The sequence below is a fragment of the Falco punctatus genome (genome assembly GCF_963210335.1).
Source record: "Falco punctatus genome assembly, chromosome: 5".
NCBI classification, from domain to species: Eukaryota; Metazoa; Chordata; class Aves; order Falconiformes; family Falconidae; genus Falco; species Falco punctatus.
The window spans coordinates 5,254,820-5,270,590 of record NC_137584.1 but is presented as its reverse complement, the minus strand read 5'-3'; the positions used below and the strand labels follow the sequence as shown (position 1 = coordinate 5,270,590).

At 39.8% G+C, this 15,771-nt stretch overlaps 1 protein-coding gene across 5 annotated transcripts in view; it reads left to right on the top strand.

Moving 5' to 3' along the window:
* The window catches only part of ANKRD6 (ankyrin repeat domain 6), a 104,489-nt gene that overhangs the window by 4,605 nt on the left and 84,113 nt on the right, over window positions 1-15,771 (top strand). The gene's annotated exons all lie outside the window — the stretch shown is intronic.

Sequence of the window (15,771 nt, the reverse complement as noted above, 5' to 3'; positions counted from 1 at the left end):
TTTTTTTAAAAGGCATAACCAATATCTTGGTATTTTTATAATTACGTGTGATTATTTGGGTATCTGGTATTTCTGCAATACATGTCTGCTACTGAATACCTTTAATTCACAGGGAAAACATTGAGGGGTAGAAAGTGGCTTACTGGCAGGTGGGTCACTGAATCTTCCCCCCATGAGTTGTTTAAATGAATTTTCAGTGTCCTACCAATGTTGAAGGAGCAATCTGTCGGGAAGGTCAGTTAATCTGTCTCTGTTCAATGACGAAAAAATGTAACAAAAGCTAAATTCTTAGGCAGCACTAGTTAGGTATGGTCCAGATCTAGTAGGCCTGTTTGAGCGTATGGCTTCTTCTGAGGAGAATGTTATTTGCTTGCTTGCTTTCAACGTGGTATGTCTGAGTGTGTAGCTAGTTTTATAACAACTTATTCTGGCAGGCTGAAGTTCCAAGTATTGTGTAATCTTCATTCTCCAGATACTTGGAAAACAAAGTGTTTCTGGAGATGTATGATTACGTGCAAGATCTGCAGTTGCCTTGCAAACCTCAGGACATGGAGTAATGACACTAATTGAGAACTTCGTAATGATTTCTGAGCAGAAAATACCAGTTAGAGCTGCTGCGTGTACCAAAGCTACTGTTGGCTGGCAACATAAAGTATTAGGCACCTGCCTCCAGATTTCAGTGAGAGGTTAAGGTGTATGCAAATCTTTATTTAGATGCCTGTATGTACAGGATGTATGCCTGTTTGTGTCAGTGAGGAGCTAATAGTCTGTGAGAGTGGATGGGAATTCTGTAACAGTAGTAATCTCATTGCTTCTTCTTGTTTGAAAAGAAACTGTAATAAAATTAAGAAGTGGCTTCATGATAGTACTCAGTTGGGAAAGTGTTCGTTTTTCCCTACTTCTTGATTTTTACCCTGACATTGCTATCAACCTCATGTAGGAGACTGTGTTTGAACACTAGAAATGAAATGATGAGTAAATGATTGGTAAAAATAAAGTGATCAAGCTCCTGATCATTCAGGTGCTTTTCTTCAAGCTTTTTGCAGAGTTCTTTTCTTTTGGGGGGAAGAGAAACTGTGGGAAGCTGGCTTCAGAAATGGTGCTCCGATGTTTGCTGACATAATCTAGTTGCAGCACTAGGCTGAGCATCCGGCCTTGTCAAAGGTGGCATGTTGTGGAGTTTGGCTTGTCAAACTTACGATGTTCTTAGACTTGATGAGATGAATGATATCTTAATAAATCAGGTGCTTGTAGGGTATGGTAATGAGCAATTGAGCTGCATTTCTCCATCTGTTTTCAGCTTCACCTCTGCTTGACTTTGCCAATGAGTCATTTTGTGATGTAAGAAAAAAACTTGCTGCCCCTTACTCTCTAAATCTCTATAATAGGACTAACAATGTTTATCTGTTTGGTTGGGTGGCATGACAAATGTTTGTAAAGCACTTTTAGGTTCTTAAATTAATTATACCATCTGACAGCTTTATTTTATTTATTCTCATTAGTTTCAGATTCAGATTTTTCCCTCAACGGTTAGGACTTGGGGTGAACTTCCAGAGAACTCATAGTTGTATCTTTTCTTAGAGTTACATCAGTGCGACATGTCATCTGTGGAAGTACTTCATTTGAAATCACAAATGTGGCACCATGTTTCACTGGCAAGATTGGCCTAGAGTGGTATTTGTCAAAGACGTAAATGAATTGTAATTGCTTTGGGCAAATAAAAAATTGAAACAAGTCATTTTAGCTCCTTTTTTTTACTAAGAAATTAAATCTGTGACTTCTTAAAAAATGATCCAGCCAAAAATAGAAGGTGTAAAGCTGCACTTTGGAAAGACCTCAGTCTGTAACAGTATAGCAAGGGCCTAATTTTCTTCCCTGCCTCCTGGACAGTTACTTTGGCCTCAAAAATCTTCAGAATAATTTCTGAATACAGTAACAGCAAATATTCTTGCATACCATCACTAGCTTGTGGACTCTTTAGGAAGAGCTTAGTTACTTCTCTCTTCACTACTCCCACTCCTTGTTAGCAGATGCTGCTGAAGAATAGTTACAGTATATTGATAGCAGTTGTGAGAGAGAAAAGTGAAATCCAAAAATCCCCCTGTGATCTTTCACTAAATTATGTGTAAAGGCTTCTTTCTAAACTTTCTCTTCTCCTCTTTCTGTATTTGGTTTATCTCATGCTGCCATTCAAAGGACTGTTGGGCTTTTGAAGGCAGATGTCCAAAAGTTAGAAAAAGCCAGAATAAATGTGTGAATTCCTGGCTTATTTGTTGCATGGCTTTCAAATGCATGCATGCCAGGATGTTCTCTGTGTATCGCCTCCCTGGAGGATGTGGTTGTACACGACAGACAGAGTGATGCTCTGTGTCCGAGGTGGTGCTAGTTCGGCCATAGAAGTATTTTTCTTGGTTTCTGGAAAACCCTTGAGGTCCAATTGCAGATGTGCAGGTCTTGATAGTGAAGCAGGGAAGGATACTGTCAGTGTGTGGTAGTTCAATACCAGGGTGAAGGATGCTGTCAAAAAACAGTAACGACATGAGTAAGTGTCAATTTAGAACACGTTTTTGAGAAGTGTGTGATAAATAAAGTATTAAGGCTGCACAGGACTTTGAGGTTAAAAGAAACCTAGCACATTAACTATTAGTAGTAATCTGATTTATTGAAGGAGTAAGATGTCCTGTGAAAATAGTCCTGTTGTGATAAATGAATCCATGTTGGGTGGCTTAACCAACACAGTACAGCTTGAATTCCTGCATTATCTCGTTGTGGATGGGTCTTGGTAGCATCAGGGCTGTACTTCTGATGCAATACTGAGTACATAGCTAGCTCAGGATATGGTACAGGACTGTAGATTGCTGGCTTGTTCTTGCAGCATTTAACTTTTGATCCTTTGTCAGTGGTCCTGACATGTGTGGCATGAAATTCAAGGTTCTTGCAATCAACAGGAAGACTCTGCCTTATGTCTTACTGCCAGCGCTCATGTCTTCCTGCCTGCTTCTCTGTGCTCCCTCCTTCCCATTCCCCAGACCCTGTACTGGTCCTCATAAATCCTAGGTGCATCTCAGCCAAGCCATGGCTGTGGTGGAAGCTGGCTGCAGTTGGGGATGGGATTTGGGCACATCTGTGGGAAGCGGTGGATGGAAGTATCTGGTATGGATGCTAGGCAGAGGGTACTGGGGCTATGGGGTAGCTGGGGTGCGATGTGCTGAGTGTGGGCACCCTAGTGAGTTTGCCCTAATCTTGAAGAAAAATTTATTTCGCCCTGTGTCAAAAAAGCCTAAGCTTTTTTATCTTATGCTGTGATCAAAAGCGTATGTAGAGTACTCTTCAAATCATGAAATCTCACCTCCTTCGAATCCTGCTTTAAAACAAGCTGCTTCTATCCCTTACTTTTCCTTTCTCTCACACAACTTGCCTTCCTTCCCACCTGAACACCATCCGCTTTTGTGAAGCGATCCACTGAAGATAGTTTTGGGGTGCATGACCTGGCACGGTGTTGGATGAAAGCATTTGCATTATGCAAAATGCATTTGGATTTGATGGAAATTAATTCCATAAAGGTGTGTATCTTCATTGTGTCCACATTACAGTGGGATCAGTTTCTTTTCCAGTTTGAGATGCCGATTGCCGATTCCAGTCAGGAATATTTTCTGTTGGTTTTAACAGCATCTGCAATGTGACATCTTAGCAAGACCTGATGCTAGTCTATTTATATTGTGCCGATACACTTCAGAGTCAAAATTCTCTAAATTGTCTTAGATGGGTCAGTCACTGAGGAAAGTGCCAGCTTTAAAAAATAAAAAAGCACCACGAATGCATGGTAGTCATGTATCAGCTCGGTATTTTTAAAATAGTGATCACAGTGAATCATTTTATGAATGTTTTACTTCTATTAAAAATTTGATGTCTATGCATGCAGTACAGTTGCAGAAACTGCAGTTGATTTGGAATGTGATCTTTTCACTTTATCACTACTGTCTCAGATAATTGCACGAATACCTGCAAGGCATACCCATTACTTAAGCCAGTTCATTAGTATATTGTAAAGCTCACATATGAGTAATTTTCCTTCATTTTCTTTTTGACCACATTTGTGATTAGTCTGTGTCTGGCTGAAGTCTTTTGAGAAGATTTAGGGATGGGGGGACGGGGGTTGTCTTTATTTTTCTGGCTGTAGAACTGTCTGCCTGCCATCTGCAGTCTTTCATTGATAATGTTGTTCAGATCTAGATTTTGAAAGTACAGCACTTTCTTATCATTTTGTCTTTTCTAGACTTTACAGCAGTTTCTGAATTGTTGCAAGTATGGGGTTTTTTGATAGCTTTTCACAGCTTCTGTTTAAAATCAGGCCATGCTCTGTCCATGTGCTCTTTTTTTTTTCTCTAAGAAGTGGTACTGGTCTTAAATCTTTACATTCTTCCTCTTCTGTTACACTGTGATGTAACTTCAGCTTTTGACTAGCCCCCAAGATCTAAAATTTCCGTGTATGGAAGCACAAGAAGTACAGATAGATTTCTGTTGGCAACAGAACTGCAGAAGTATCTGTCTTCAATGGTGTGTTTTTTTCATTGAAGAGTGCCAGATGATGGAGTTGCAGGCAGATGTCACAGCAGATGCTGACCAGCTTATTTTTTTCATTTCAGAGTCTGAAGGTATTTAGAATAAGAATAAATGTTATGTTTTAACATGTATCATGTTACCATTTTTGTGTGCTGTCATATGGTGCCCTACAGGTAAATGAGTCTTTGCCCAAAATTCTTGGTAGCATGGGAAAAGCTCAGAGGCTAGATGTAATTGGAAGTTGTTTTTCTTCCTGCCCCTGTGTCATGTTGCCTGCAATAACCATTTCTTTCGTGGGTTTAGGTTCTCTTAGATGTGGTGAAATGCAGGCCCTGGATTTGTAGGGTTATGTCAGATGCTGCCCCCACCCTCCACCCCCCCAAAAAAAAAAAAGAAAAAAGAGATTGTGGAGGATCACATTCCCCTCCTTGAACGGATATAAATTTGCTTCAGCGTGGGAGATTGTACTCAGATTCTAATGTGTGATGATTTCTTCCAGAGGTGTGCTAGTTTCCTCCAGGAACAGCTGTTCAATATGGTTGAATGCCCTGTACTAGTGAAGCTATGGTTGAAGTCTGTCAATATGAATGGGAGACTCTAGTGTGGAGTAAGCTGAAGTGTGAATTTACAGGATTTTATTAATGGTCAGTCAGTTACCAAGTAGTTGGATTCTTTTGTTTCACTGTAAGGTTACACTTAATCAGTTTGGAGAAGCCTGGGTTTAAGAAATTGTGACTTGGCATGCACTGGGTGAGGCCATCATCCATTTCACTTTCTCTGGTGTCTTGATGGGCAAGTGGAGATGCCTCTGCAGATGGATAGCGTAGTTACCAGTATGCTTGATAAAGCAGGACTGGATTTGGGGTGAATGACGACAGCTCAGTCAAGAGAGAGGTTGATGTTAGCTGTCTGAGTTGCTACTAGCTTCAAAATAAGCAAAAGCAAATGTAATTTATTTGAAGTTTAATAACATAAAGAGTTTTCAAAAACTTAGCAAGTGATATAGATGCTTCTGATGTACCTTGCAAAAACAGTGTGCCTAATGTCAGCTGCTTCTCTGTGTGACTGTCTTCATGAATCACATTATTTCAGTCACCTTGAAGGCACGGAGCGCTGCACATCTCTTGCTGGCTTGGACAGGACTGTCTGTCTGGGAAGATTTCTTTCAGTTCTTCCTGCATGGTGGCCAGTGGCTGAGCAAGTTGCCTGCCTACAGGTAAAATGAACCTGATTTAGAGGTATAGGTGAATGCTTTCATGGTCAGTGTGGCTAATTCTCACTTCTGTTATGTTGGCTGCATTTCATTTGCAGGGAAAGAAAACATATATTCTCTTTAACGCCTTTTACTCTTTTAGGGCATCCACGTCAATGACCCTCTGAAGCTGAGGAGGAAATGTTGAGTGAGTGGGAAATAGGCTGAGAAGACCAAGGAGAAAGGCTAGGAAAACCACAGCTTGAAAATTGCTTTATAATAAGAAGAGCCATTTCTTCTCACTTGTTTTGAGCCTGAGATCTGCTGATTTAATCTGATGCCCTCTAGTATTTCTCCAACCTGATTTTCCTCTGCTTAATCATGTCCTGCCTTTGGTTGTCTTATGTTCTTCCTTGAAACTTTTCTAGTTTTGCTAAACCTTTTCTGAGAAGAGATGCCAGAGTTACAACTTTTGGGATGCAGTTGAACTTTTTAGACAGTTGAGTAAGGGTGGTTTTGCTTGTATTCTCTGCAGTAATAATTTTTAGCACTTTCCCTGCTTTCTAACTGTGCTGATACTTTCATAAGAACAATCCACTATAAATCCAAGATCTCATTCCTGAATAATCCAGAGCCCATCTTTATGCATGTGAAGTTGAGGTTTTTCTTCCTGCCATGGATACCCATCTTCTTTTCAAATGGTATTGAATTCTGTCAGCCATTTTACTGGTTAGTTATTTGGTGTCATTAAGTCCTTCTGTATCCCTTTGCAGTCAGCACTTGCCTTTATCCTGAATAATGTTATCCGGGAGGTCTGTTATTTAACTGTTGTCATCTTTCCCCGTCCTGCCGTGATTCTTTAGTGGTATACTGGACACAGTATAACGCAGATGGCCATGGGGCTGCACGGTGGGTCTCCCTCCACTGTGAAGACTGATGGCTTTTTTCCTTGTACCATTTATCTCCTGTCTAGCTGGTTCACTATACAGATGAGGAGTTTTCCTGTTATCCCATAGCGTCCTAGTTTTTATAATACTGATTTATTTTTTTTTTTAATTAAGCAGCCTTTCTTCCTTTGAGGGGAATCTTTGGGAACTGGACCCTTTTGACTAAGTTACCATGGCTTGAGGAATAACTTTGCATCAGCGAAGCTGTGATAACAGGCTATGTGTAAACACAAATGTGAGGTAATTTAATTTAAACATCTTTCTTGGGTCCAAACAATCAGCATTCAGCTGTAATTAGTCCACATTACAATCACCTCCCAGATTGCTTCATAAAGTGTTAAGTTTCAGTATTCTTTTGGGGATTTAGTTTTGGTTGAGGAGTGCCCTGAGTGAATTTGTTAGGTAGGTCTCCAATAAAAACTGTTTAGAATAACTCACTTCTGCTTCTTATTCTCCCTACTTGTCAGACCAGGTTTACTATTTCTGCATGTCAGCCTCCCTTGCTTTTTCAGAAAGTATTCAGTCCTTTCTCAATGAGAATTTTACACTTCTCAATGAGAATTTATATGTCAGCAAGATGGGACCCAACGTGAAAAGTGAACTGCAGAATTAAGTGGTACGAATACTTGCACCAAGTAGCATGCCACACCAACAAGTTGAAGCAGAATTTGTAGGTATAAGCTATAGTCCTTAGCAGAGTTTCTTAAATGAAAAAAAAAAAAAAAATAAAAAATGATTCCCAGATTCATTCTGTGCCTACAGGAATAACTTAAGTAAACAAAGAAACAAACAAACCCCATTTTTTTTCTGCCTTCTCTCAGTTCCCTCTTACCCCTGCCCACCAGCATGTTTGCTTCATGAATTTAAAATCAAACTTTTGGCTTCCACACTCCATTATGCTTTCAGAGAATCTAGACTTTCATGCCTATAGCTGTGCAGACATACAAATGAGGATGTTGCTGGTTCAGTTACTAGAATCATGGCGGGGTTTTCTTCTTTTTGTTTTTAATCCTCAAAGTGGAATACTTGGCATGGAAGCTAGAAGCATATTTTATTAAAAATCTAGCATGCAGAATTTGGAAGCACATATTTCCAGCTTTTAAGAATAATTATTTTTGAAATATTATATTAATATGAATTTGCTTATGTATTGTATGTGGTTTTGTACATCCAGAAAGTGTCTGAATATAATTATGTGGGATGAGCTGGTTTTGCCAACACACAGGCAAACCAAGAAAACAGGTAGTGGTACATTCAGTAGAACTAAGCACAGCACTTAAACCTTTAATTTTTTAATTTATGGGTTTTTATTTATTCTCCATCTCATATTTGAAATTAAGAATCTCTCCATGACTAAGCTGAAGCAAGTGCTGAGTGACTCATTAGGCTGTGGTGTAAAGCCAGTTCTACCTGGAATCTGGTCTTAGTGTTTCCAGAGATGGAACAAAGAGTATCAGCGACATGGAGATCTTACTTGGTCTTTCCGTCCTCTGTAGCTCTCGTGACACACAGTTACTCTGCCTTGGTAGAAGACACACGAAGTGCACTTGTCAAGTGAGCTTAGCCAGGGAGGGTTAGCAGAGTAGAGTGATACTGTGGTGGAGTGTGTCAGCCCAGTATTAAATGTGTTCTACAGTGCATCACATTAAGATGATGGATTTTCCTATCATATTAGAGAGCTGTATACCATCATCTTCCCCCAAAATACTAAGATTTTGAAATGCGTTAACCATACAGGCAGTGTCTCAGCCTGATTGTTGTTAATAAATTCACATTTTAAATTTTAATATAGCAGGCAAACATCTGTTGCTTGTCTGTACTTTTTACTTGATTGGTTCTCATGCCTCAGATTTGGAGTATTCGCTTTTCTGCTAACAGAAGTTTCTCATGGTTTGAATATCTTACACTTACAAGTTGTCCAAATATACATGGTCCTTCAAGAAAAACAGGATAGGGCAAAAGTGTCTGTAATGTAAAAGTTAGCAGATTTTACCAAGTACCATTAAAAAAAATCACATCTCTTATGCTCTTTCAATGGGATTTTCAGGCCTTGCTTAATTAAAGATCAAGAATAAAATTATACTAAAATAATTACCCTTCTTTTAACAAAATTATCTTGATTTATTTTTGAATTACAGTATTGCCCATAGAGAGGTAATTATCAACAACTTGTGGGTAGTAAAATTATAATTTGTTTACTGTATTAAATCTCAGAAGGGTAGCCTTGAAAAACAAAACCTTCAACTAATCTTTGCATTATTAGATAGGTTAAAGATGGATGCCTATTATCCTGGGCTTTTTTAAAATTAATTTTTATGCTGTGTTTTGTAACAGTAATGCCGGATCAAAGCCTGATCTCATTTAATTCAGTCACTGTTTATGTGAATAAGACTCAAAGAATGTGGCTTTGTATGAAAAACATCCTCCCAGAGGGAGCTGTAGTAGGCTTACACTTAATATAAAAAAAAAACAAAAACCAAAAAAAGGAAACCAATGTTTGTGTTTCCTTGTGTCGTTGTATAATGATTTTTAGTGAAGTTTCATGTTATGTGAAATTAAATCTGTAGCCAAGATGACATGATATTGGACAATTTTTATAATTCAGCATGCAGGTCTGTGCTGTTGAAACAACAGGCTGAATGTTTTAAGGTGCAGACAGCCTGACTAAGGCATGTTGCAAAAGAAGTTGTAGAGCGTTTTCAGTAGAGAACATGTTAACAGAGAGATACTTGTCAACTCTGCATGCTGTGTTACAATCATGAGAGTAGTTAACAAGATAATCTCACCTTCCTTTCTGTTTACAAAACTGGCCTTTCTGGAAGGACTAGAAGACAAGAATACAAATACATAATATGCTTGCCTTCTTTTTCTTCCCCTCCTTTCTGCCTCCCTGTATTGAGCCACAAATAAATGGGAAGACCAACCGTAAGAAGGCAGCACTAGAGTAAGTCCTCCTCTTCCTTAGTTTTCTCTCTCTGTTTTATAGAATTGAGAGCTGATGGCTCCTGTGATAAAGCATGATTTATTCCTGTAGTGCCGACAGATCAAAACTATGCTGCAACTCTTCCTTAATCACATCGCAGTAGCCACAAGTCCAAGGATGGATCAGCATGGTTCAGGAGTGAAGTTTGATCTTGTCTGCACTGAAATGCCAGCATGCATTTTAGCCATATTAGGCCACTCATGTGGTTGTATGTGAATAATGAAAATGTCCTCAACCTTTTCTCCATTTAATTTTCCCATGCAAAATCTCTTCATCTTGTGCCACTTCCAAAAGCTTCTCTGTATTGTTTCTCACCTTTGTCTTCTTCCCTTTTTTGTCCTAGATTACTCTCACATCCTTGATCTGGGAATCATCTGGTTTTCTTTGATCTGTTCCTCATCCTTACAAATCTCCTGTTGTTTTTCTAACTGTGCTCCTGGCAGTGGTTGATGAGTGCTGAGTCACCACTTTGAACCCAGACAAGCTATGAATAGAGCAAAAGGTAGTTTAACAAACCTTTAAAAAAGAATTTGTGAGAAAGTGAAAAAGGATCCCTGTCCATCTCCCATGCTCTTCCAGGTGCTCTTTACCAGCTTGGTGGTTGTGACATGTCTTCTGAGGCTTTTTAAAAGCTCTACGTTTGGGATTTTCTTCCTCATCCCCCCTTCTAGGCTTTACCTGTCTCAGTTTGTAATCTCATTTTTCTGTGCTTTCACTTTAGTTAAGCTGGGGTCTTGGGACATACTTTTCCATCTCTGACTTCTTTCAACTCTGTCTACTCCAACATCAGCAGCTCGTGGGCTGTTCTGGTTGCTTTTCCAGCTTTGTTAGGTTAGGCTTCCAGTCCTTAGCAGTGCAGTGGGTTTTTTGATATACTGGTCTACTGTGTTCCTTGGTAGGAGTGATGGTGAAGGAATATATCTATTTCTGTCTTATTGGACAGGAATTTCCACCTCCTTGAGATTATTAGGTTTTTTTCTGTATGTTGTAAAATAAAGATGGGATCTCTCTGGAAAGAGTGTCCTGGAATATGAGAGGCACAGTGGTGCTGAGCTTCATGAAGGTAGGGAAGCAGAAGGCCAGGAGGAGGATCCTGCCTGGTTCTGGGAATGTGATGTCCCTGTAGCATGACCCTGCCCTTCTGTATTATTCCATCATCAGCTTTTTGTTTTGCATTTCCATTCAGGACCTGGGCAGCCTTTGTGGGCATGTGGGCAGATAGTGTCAATATTCTCCCTGTGTTAACACTGTCTTGACAGGCTGGCCTCGTGTGAAGTATGAAGGAGACTCAGATATGCTGAAATTTAAAAATATTTTTTAACTATAAAGCAGGTACACTGAACTGCATGATCCTTTTCATAAGGCTAAAGCATTTCTTCTTGGCTGTAGGCAAACTGGAAATATAAGGAGACTGAAAGGAGTGTGACAAAGAGTGTCATTCCTACCAGCGGCTGACCAAGGAGGTGCTTGCACGAAGGGATCCTGACTTTGCTAAGGTGCAGTAGCCTGGCCTGGTGTAGTAAGGCTTTTCCAGGCTGTGGGAATTCTCCACAAGCATTAAGAAGCTGAGTCTCTTTAAACTCAGCTTCAGTTCCCAGAGAGATGGCTTCCAGTGCAGGGTTGTTCCTTTGGGTTCCTGCAGGGTCCTCAAGCGCGTGGGAAGAGGTGGGGGAACAGGGAGCAGCAAGGGGGACTGGGGTCATTTGTGTTCCCTTTGCACTCTCAGCTCCCTGTACTTGACAGAAGTAGAAATGTTTCTGGGTCATGAGCCTGTGACTTCTTGTGTGTAGCCATTAGGGCAGAGTCTTCATCAGGAGCTCAGAGTCTGTCCTGTGAGAGGAGCACCTTTCAAGAGATGCAGTGTCTATGGCATAGAGACTCTTTAATCACATAAAATTACATTAGTGGTGTTCCTTTTTATCTGTGCGAAGAGACTGCTGGTATGGGAAATTTTTATTTCACCTGGTTGGGTATTGCATTTTGATGCAGCAGATGGCATATGTCTGACAAGTGCCATTTGGTAAGAGAGTAAATGTAGCAAGAATACACCCCAGCCCGTCGGTGTTTTCTTAGTTTTTTTGTAACATCAAAGCACCCTTGTGCCATGCTCATTACAGTCACCTGATGCAAGATCCAAGGTTTTGTGATACCTACTTTCTTCTGTTGTTCCTGTGTTTGTACAGCTGGCAAGATTCTCAGGAGATGTATGGAAGAACAGTGTTATATTCAAGGTGAGCTGTGTTAATTGAGCTGTAGCCTGCACTGAGAGTGGTTACGTAAGATTTAACTTCAGTTACTTGGCCTGAAAGTACTTTGTGTCAATGCATAGGTTTTTAAAATTAATTAATTGAGATCCTACTTTGCAGTATAAGTAGAATACAACAGGCAGATAGGATTTTGTTTATTTTGAGTTTGATGTGGAGGCATTTCTCATGAGTCAGATGGAGAGCTGGAGGTGGCGGACTGTTGCCCTGTGTAGCCTTACCCTGCCAGAACAAATGAGGAGGAATGTTTGGGGACCTGGGCTGTTTGATGGGCTGGAACAAAAAAGCCCTGGAGTAGGGAACTGTAAGTCAGACTTCTGCTACCTGACTGAGATTCCCACCACTGGACTCTTGCATGGTGTGGGAAAGATTTTTTTCAGGTAGTAATTGTTAAGTTTATTAACATAGGATAACTCCCATGGTGGTATTCTGTCTCTGCAGGTTTAGTGATAAACTCCATTTCAGTTTTAATTCTTCTTCTTCTTTGCATTAACTATATTATCTTTTTGTTTCAGTAACAAAACCTTTAGGAATTACAAATCCAAATGTAACCCTGTTATTCTTACTATGTTCATGGCACTCACTTTTAGGGCTGATGCATTAAAAACCTCACTGACAAAATGAATGTATAAGAGAAGCAAAATCATGGAGTTTTAGACTAGTGCCCCTGTTCTTGACTACCTGTGTTTAATTTACATCTTGTAAAGTACCAATGAGAACATTGTGCAAGACAGATCCGAGCATCACAGCATTACATCCTTGGATATGAACGTTGATGAGGAAAATTTATTTTTCATCTTTTATTCATCTTGATATACTGAACTAAAAATCATAAATCTGTACTGCGATTTATTTTATATAAATATATTTTAGATGAATCACAAAATATATTTCATTTTTTTATAATTTAATATTATATATTAAATATTTTTTGTTTATATTTTATATAATATATATATATATTTTAGATGGATCACAAAATCACAGGGTGGTTGGGGTTGGAAGGGACCTCTGGAAGTCATCTGGGCCAACCCCCTGGACTGGTTGCCAGGGTTACTTAATTTCTTTGCAGTGTTTTGTATCAGTGTTAGATACCTAAATGTTTGCATGTTCTGTATCTTAAAAGGAATTCATGCAACTGTATCTTAAGAGTATTTTAACCTCTTTTTGATTGAAAAATCATTGTGAGTTTTGCAAAAAACAGTGTTCCTTTAGGCAAGATCATGTGTCAATGTTGGTACTGTACAGTCCATAAAACCCGCAGATAATAGGTGCACAGATGGCTTGATTTAAGACTGGTGCATGAGCATGGCTGAGAAGGATGGAGCTGGAGGGGAGTGGGGGAGGGATTTGCCTCAAGAAATAATTCTACAGGCAATGGATGTTTTTTTGGTTTAAGATGTTACTTATTACTTGGTATCTGAAGTATGTGAATGTGAAGGAGTTGGAAAGGACTGAGATCTTGGTGAACAAATTCAGTTTTGCTGATCCCATGCAGAAGGTGTAACAGGAGCAGGAATGGTGTGAGATGGGTCAGTGCAGCCGAAGGCCTTTTGCAGATAATTCTTCAAACCTCTGTCAGCAAGGTTATTCACCTGATGCTGGGACTCTTCAGAAATAAGTGTGTATTGCACAAACTAAACTTATTCCTGGACTTTCAGGTTGTAACATCTGAGTCAGGAAAAGTATCCTACTAATGTAGTCAGCCCAGCACACTTTGAAGCAAAGATTTTGTACCAAAACCGTGCTGCTGTCATTGTTGTGCAGTCTGTCCCAGCACAGCCTTTTCTGAAGTGTAACCCCTCCTTCTTCCCCCAAAATCTGCAATTGTAAAGATCCTACTGGCATGTCAGCACAAGTCTTCAGAGAACCCGAGGGGTGTTTTTAATGAGCATAGCTTTAGAATTCCTGGCTTGATTTATGAAGAAAAGGAAAAGAAAAAAACCATCACAGAACCAGTATCCTCTTACTTAGGTTTGCCTTCTACTTAATGGTGATATCAGCTTAACTTTTGCAGATTCAAGTTGAACAACCAAATGTTTACTTACGTGTTTTCCACTTAGAAGGATAGACTCTTTCTCTGCTAAAATGCAGTACAATTCCAGAGAGAGGGAAGTGGAAAGGTAAAGGTCTAGAGGTCTTTGTTCTAAATTATGGAAGAAATAAACATTCAGGACTTTAGTATTGGATATTTCCTGCAAAATTTTCCCATAACTTGTCTGTGAGAAATAAAGTTCAGAATTGTTTTTAGGAGTCTGCTGTACTGTTCTGAGATTTTTGTAACTTGGACAAAGTGAGAATAACAAGACAACAGGTCTTTGCTTTTAGTTCCCATTCATCATCCCAGCTATGTTAATGTAGGCATTGCAAATCTTTGTGTTTTGAGCAAGGATTTACGTTGCAGCCACAGAAATAAGGCAAATACAATCATTCTGCATTATTTATATTCATACATGTGTAATAATAATTCATATTCCTAATCATGTTCATGGGTACAGAAAACCACTACAGCCCATTGTGCTGTAGCGTACGCACCAGTTAAAACAGGTGCCCTTGGTCTTACCTGCATCTACATTGGCTTTCAGAAAGTGCCAAACCTGTTCGTATTTATGCTGCACCCGCACAGTAGACATAATTTCTCACAGTTCAGTAATACCTCCCCCTCCTTCCCTTTCTTGGGGGGGGGGAAAAAAAGCTTGACTCCCAACATTCCTCTCATGGCTTACAAATATTTCTGGAAGTCCTTGGCAAGAAGCTGAGTCTTCCTCAGCACTAGCCAGTCTGCTTCTGCTGCCTTGTATACCTATTTCTTCCAGCACTTATTCCTGTGGTTTAGGTACCAGAGAAGGTGTGTACTGTGACTTCAAACGCCCTGTATACAAGTCCTGTGGGTCATTAGCATGGGCAAGTAGTATGAGAGAAAGTAGAGGCCTGGGATGCTGCTGGATATTTGGTCTTACATGGCTTTTACTTAAAAGAGGAATGAAACATGAAAAAATGTGAAAAAAGAAGGCTGCGGTGTAAATCTTAAAGATGTCATCGTGTGTGTGTTACTGTGTGGGAGACGTGCCTTGTGTGGTGCACAGGACAGGCAGTGACTGGGCTGGGCTCAGGAGAGGTAAGAGTGTGCTTTTGTGTGGAAGCCGTGACCTGGAACCCAAGAGCAGGCTTGCACCATGGGGAACAACGGTTGAATAATTCTGGCAGTTCAGCCCTCTCTATGATTTGCTTTAGTATTACATTAACTCCTTCGGGGCAAACATGTTCCTTAGGTTTCTTGTTCCACTTCCAAGCTGACACATTCATCAAAACCAGGATAATTTTCTGTACATCAATTTCTTTTACTAAATTCTGTTGCATGAATTTACACTGCAGGTACACCAGGAAAAAAATGTGTTCCAGGATTTTTGGTCCCTTGTTTTAATACCTGTCGCTGTAGTACTATACCAAGGGGTTAGACCTCTGGGGAAATGTCTTACCATAGTAATGATGGTCAGTTTACATCAGTTTAAATCCAGGAAATGGAATAATAACTGGATTTTGTCCCTTGTCTGATCCTGAGCTTAACTGCCTCTAGAAGTGCAGAGAAAGGATTCTTTGAGAGAAGACTGGCGCTCTGTTGCAAAGGTTGCCCAGATGCCAGGTCCAATACTTGATTAACAAATTCCTTGCTCCTGTTGGTTCTGCACCCTTTGTTTCACCCTCTTTTAATTGGTTTTTGTAAGCTTTGAGTCAGAGCAAGCAAGAGCAATATTCTTCTCACAATAATGATGGTAAAACTTTTCCAAAGCAGATGAAAATGCACATCTTTAGGTCTCAGTG